Genomic DNA, 6,038 nt, shown 5'->3' on the forward strand with positions numbered 1-6,038 from the left:
GGGAAAGAGAAACATCAATGAGAGTGTGCAACATCAACTGCTTCCTGCATGTCCCCTACTGAGGACTGATCCAGAAACCTGGACATATGCCCTTGATTGGGAATTGAACCGGCAACCTGCTGGTTCAGGGGACAACACCCAACCAAAGGAGCTACACTGGCCAGTGCTAATGTGATTTTTTAATAGGGTTAAGTTTGAATTTGAATCTATTGTATTGCTGTATATATATATATATATATATATATATATATATATATATATATATATATATATATGGTTTTTTTAAATTATTTTTTATTTTTGTTCAAAATATTACAGATGTCCCTTTTTCTCCCCATTGACCCATCCCACCCCACCCCAGCCCCCTCCCCAGTCCCTCTCCAAGCCATTGTCCGTGTCCTTGGGTTGTGCATACATGCATATAAGTTCTTTGTTTAATCTCTCCCCCTCCACTCACCCTCCCCCTTCCATCCCTCTGAGATTCGTCAGTCTGATCCATGCTTCCATGTCATTGAATCATTTCTGTTCAGTTTATTAAGTTCTTTAGATTCCACATATAAGTGAGATCATGTGATGTTTGCCTTTCTCTGCCTGGCTTACTTCGCTTAGCGTAATTTTCTCCAGGTCCATCCATACTGTCCTAAAGGGTAAGAGACCTTTCTTTACAGCTGCGTAGTATTCCATGGTGTGAATGTCCCACAGCTTTTTTATCCACTCATCTACTGATGGGCACCTGGGCTGTTTCCAGATCTTAGCTATTGTATATTGTGCTGCTATGAACATAGGGGTGCATATATTCTTTCGGTTCAGTGTTTCAGGATTGTTAGGATATATTCCTAAGGGTCAAAAGGCAGCTCCATTTTTAATTTTCTGAGGAACCTCCATGCTGTTTTCTACAGTGGCTGCACCAGTCTGCATTCCCACCAGCAGTGTACCAGGGTTCCCCTTTTTCCACATGTCATTTGTTGATTTGTTGATGGAGCCATTCTGACAGGTGTGAAATGATACCTCATTGTGGTTTTAATTTGCATCTCTCTGATGATTATCAATCTGTACTACAAAGCCATTGTAATCAAAACAGCCTCGTAATAGTACAACACCAGACATATACATAAATGGAACAGAACAGAGACCCCAGAAATAGACGCAAGTCATTATCATCAGTTAATATTTGACAAAGGATGTAAGAGCATACAATGGAGTAAAGACAATCTCTTCAATAAATGGTGCTGGGAAAATTGGACAGCTACATGCAAAAAAATGAAACTAGACCACCAACTTTCACCATACACAAAAATAAACTCGAAATGGATAAAAGACTTAAATGTAAGTCTCGAAACCAAAAAAATGTGGAAGAAAACATAGGCAGTAAAGTCACAGACATCCCACATAGTGGAATTTTCACTGATACATCTCCTAGGGCAAGAGAAATAAAAGAAAAAATAAACATACGGGATTACATCAAACTAAAAAGCTTCTGCACAGTAAAAGAAAACAGCCTCAAAATACAAAGGAACCCCACGGTTTGGGAGAACATATTGGCCAAGGATGTATCTGATAAGGGGCTAATTTCCAAAGTGTACAAAGAACTCATATTACTCAGCAAGAGGAAGACGAACAATCCAATTAAGAAATGGGCAAAAGACCTGAATAGACACTTCTCCAAAGAGGACATACAGATGGCCAAGAGACATGAAAAAATGCTGCATATTTTCTATTTACTCTAGTTTACCTCTTTTTCTGCCTGCCTTTGGAGTAACTGAGTATTTTTTATGATTCTATTTCTTTGTTGATTTCTTAGCTACAGCTGTTTTGGTATCTAATTTGTTAGCTACATTAGGGATTATAGTATACATGTAACTTGTCACAGTCTACCTTCACATGATATTATAGGACTCTGAATATAGTATAAGAACCTTACATTTCCATGTCTCCCCTTCTAGCCTTTAGGCTATTGTCATGCCTTTTACATTTATTATGAAACCCTCAATACACTATTATTTTTTTTATTTTTTTGAAATAAAATTTTTTTCAATTACAGTTGACATTTAATATTATATTAGTTTCAAGTGCTGTGTACATCATAGTGATTAGACATTTATGTAACCTACAAAGTGATCCCCCTAAGTCACCCACTTGGCACCATAGTTATTACAATGTTATTGACTATATTCCCTATGCTGTACTTTAGATCTCCATGACTATTTCGTAACTGCCTATTTGTACTTCTTAATCTCTTCACCTTTTTTACCCAGTCTCCCAACACACCCATCTGGCAACCATAAGTTTATTCTCTATAAGTCTGTTGCTGTCTTGCTTATTTTCTTTATATTCCATGTATAAGCAAAATCAAAATCATATGGTGTTTGTCTTTGTCTGACTCCACTTAGTATGATACCCTCTAGGCCCATCCATGTTGTTGCAAATGGTAAGATTTCATTCTTTATTATGGCCAAGTAATATTCTATTGTTTATATGTGCTACATATTCTTTTTTTAAATTTAAACCTTTTTATTTAATTTAATCTTCATCTGAGGATATTTTTCCATGCTAGAGAGTGAAAGGGGAAGAGAGAAAGAAATGTTGGTGTGAAAGAGACACATGGATTGGTTGTCTCCTGCATGTGGCACAGGATCAAGCCTGCAGCCAAGATACATGCCCTTGGCTAGAATCAAACCCAGGACCTTTCAGTCTGAAGGTTGACACTCTAACCACTGAGCCAAACCAGCTACAACTATGCTACTTATTCTTTATCCAATCATCTACTGATGGATACTTAGTTTGCTCCCTTATCTTGGCAATTGTAACTAAAGCTGCAATGTATCTTTTTGACACTGCTATTATTATTATTTTTAAATATCTTTATTGATTTCAGAGAGAGGAAAGGAGAAGGAGAGAGAGATAGAAACATCATTGATGAGAGAGTCATTGATCGGCAGCCTCCTGCAAGCCCCCGACTAGGGATCGGGCCCACAACCTGGGCATGTGCCCTGACCGGGAATTGAACCCTGATCGCCTGGATCCTAGGTCGATGCTCAACCACTGAGCCACGCCCAGCTGTGCGACACTACTATTATTTTTATTTGAGCAAGGCTGAGAGCTGAGGACTGTCAGCAGCATTTCCAGCAGGAGGAATAGGTCCTGAAGGAGGAATCTGGGCAGCACCATACATCTTCCACATCATGAGCTGAGACTGGAAAAGTCAAACTGAAAAGGTTGTGTTGGAAAATCATTTAACACATCATCGTAGTCTCTTTGGGCTGTTAAAACAAATTACCATAGACTGGGCAGCTTAACACAATTTGTTTCTCATAGTTCTGGAGGCTGGAAGTCTGAAATCAGGGAGCCAGCGTGGTTAGGTTCTGGTGGGAACCTTCCATGTTGCTGACAGCTGACTTCTTACTGTGTCCTCACCTGGTGGAATGGGAGAGGGAGCTCTTGAGTCCTTTTTATAAAGGCATTAATCTCATCACATGGGTTCCATCCTCACGATCTAATCACCTCCCCCAAACGCCACCTTCTAACACTATCACATTGGAGATTAGGATTCAATTTTTGAATTTGGGGGGAACACACATTCGGCCTACAACACACATTATTGTTGGCTTGTGCCACATGGTACACAAATTTATCCAACCTTCTGAGACTTTTGCCTGATGTTTGTTCTATTTTAACCAGAGCCCCTTGAGGACAAGATTCCCACTCTGGGCTTGCAACAAGAGGTAACTGAGAAAGGGTCCTAATCCATTTTGCCTGAGCACCTGTTGATCATAGGACAAAATAACAATCATGTTTATAATTATATCAAGCACCATCTCGAGTGCCAAGAGATCATCTGTTGTAATGGAGAAAGCACTATCAGCTTCTCCCAGTTTCCAGGGGGACCCCATTTCTTCTCTAAAGAGAACATGCAATACAGGGCTTGGGCTACTGCATACACAGCACTGTATACACAGGGGTGGGCAAAAGTAGGTTTACAGTTATAATAAAAATATATAATACAATAATAACACGAATAAACTTGTGTACTCACAACTGTAAACCTCCTTTTGCCCAGCCCTGTAGAGACAGTGAGAGAGACATATAGTGAGAGAGAACACATCATGGTTTAGCTCAATTATAATATGTAATTTATTATAAATTTATATAGTTTATCAATAAATTATTTTATCTTATTAGATGATTACATTTTATATATTATCATATAGTAAGAATATGTTATTAATCTATAACATACTAATACACCAATTATGGTAGTTTGATTATTTTAATAGAATATTAACTAATATATTAATATTACCATTAAAACAATTTTCTGATATGGATTGTATTTTTAATAATTTTAAAATAAATTGTAAGAATAGTAATAATTTTAATGGCAAACCTTTATGTCTCAGGCACCGTGCTAAATATATTGCGGTTTGCCCTGGAGGGTGTGGCTGGGTTGGTTGGAGCCTCCCCCTTAGAGCAGAAGGGTGGCGGGTTCCATTCCCCTTCAGGGCATGTGCTCAGTTTGCGGGTTTGATCCCTGGTGGCATTCGGGAGGCAGCCAATGGATGTTTCTCTCTCATATCCATGTCTGTCTGCCTTTCTCAAATCAATGCAAAAAAAATAAAGAAAATACATATATTTAGTTTTCGCCCTTATCTAAGCACAGGTGCATGAGCTTGGGGCCAGTGTGTGCGCGCAGCCGCAGGCGTAGATATCGCTGCCCGGGAGAGGTCGCTGTGCCTCAATTCACTGCTCCCAGAGGGACAGACACCCAGAGCCGAGCCCCGAGCCTCCGGGACTTGTAGAGTGGGGCCTTGTGGTGCGCAGGCGCAGTGCCTGGGCGCGCGTTTCGGGGTGCCGGCGGCGGCGTGAGTTAACTGGGGGCCTGACAGGGCTGGGGGGAAGGGGGCCTCCGCCGGGGCCGGGGAGAGGAGTAGTGGGGGGTACCCAGAACAGGCTGCGTGGAGCATCTCCTCCGGGGGGGAAGGGGGGGAACCTGCGGATCCGGTGGCGCCTGATCGCTGCGCTCTAAGTGCCACCTGCGCTCGCGCCTGGGGCCGCAAGCCGTGACACCCACACCCGCGCCGTGCAGCCATAGGTGGCCGACCCTGGCCCTGTGCAGAGCTTTTGGTGGACAGGGGTGAGGCCGGAGGCGTGTCCTTGGGTGCCCCCCTTGGGGTTTGCACCACCTGTCACTCTGGTGGCGACAGAAAGGAAAGCCAGAGAGGCCGGTCAGCTTGTCCAAGGCCACCCAGCACCCAGAATGGCAAAGTCTGGCCTTTACCCTGAGAAAAAGACCCTGAGTGACAGGCCCGTGGGGGCAAACTCTGTTAGGAAGTGAGGGGAATTCCCAGAGGCCGAACGTTAAGGGAAGTGGGGGAAACCCATTCGCTTTTACAGGCAGAGAGGGACCGGGACGCCCAGACTCTCGAAGTTAGGCTCTCAGGCTCCTTGGGCGAGACCAGATGTTTGCAAGTGAGGGTGACCCTAACCCCCAAGGGACACTGGGCCGTCCATGTCTGGGGACATCTGTGGTTGTCATGACTGGGGGGTGCTCCTGGCATTGAGTGGATGGGGGTCAGGGATGCTGCTCAACACCCCACACTGCCCAGGACAGTTCCCCACAGAGAGTGACCCTGCTCCAAATGCCCACATTGCAAAGGGCAGATCCTGTTTTACAACTCAGCACTGTGATTCTAGTGCTATCTGGTGTCCGCTTCACTTATGTCCGTGCGTGCCTGCAGCTGGCCCTTCCTCCTCTAAAGCTGACGACCAGCTCCCCAGCTCTACCCTTCCCTGCGAGAAAGTCCTCATTGGACCTTTCTTGTGGAGAAAGGGTGAATCTCGGTTGTTTGAACATTGAAAGGGGAGATTGTGAGTCCCCCCTCCCCGCTGGGTAGCTCCTTTGGTTGGAGCATTGTCCCTGTACCGAAAAGGTTGTGGTTGCTTCAGGGTTAGGGCACATACCTAGGTTGTGGGTTCGATCCAGGTTTCTCTCTTTCTCTTCCCTTGCTCTCTAAAATCAATAAAAACGTTTCCTTGGGTGA

Source organism: Miniopterus natalensis, chromosome 4 (genome assembly GCF_054644295.1).
Source record: "Miniopterus natalensis isolate mMinNat1 chromosome 4, mMinNat1.hap1, whole genome shotgun sequence".
In the NCBI taxonomy this organism is placed as follows: Eukaryota; Metazoa; Chordata; class Mammalia; order Chiroptera; family Miniopteridae; genus Miniopterus; species Miniopterus natalensis.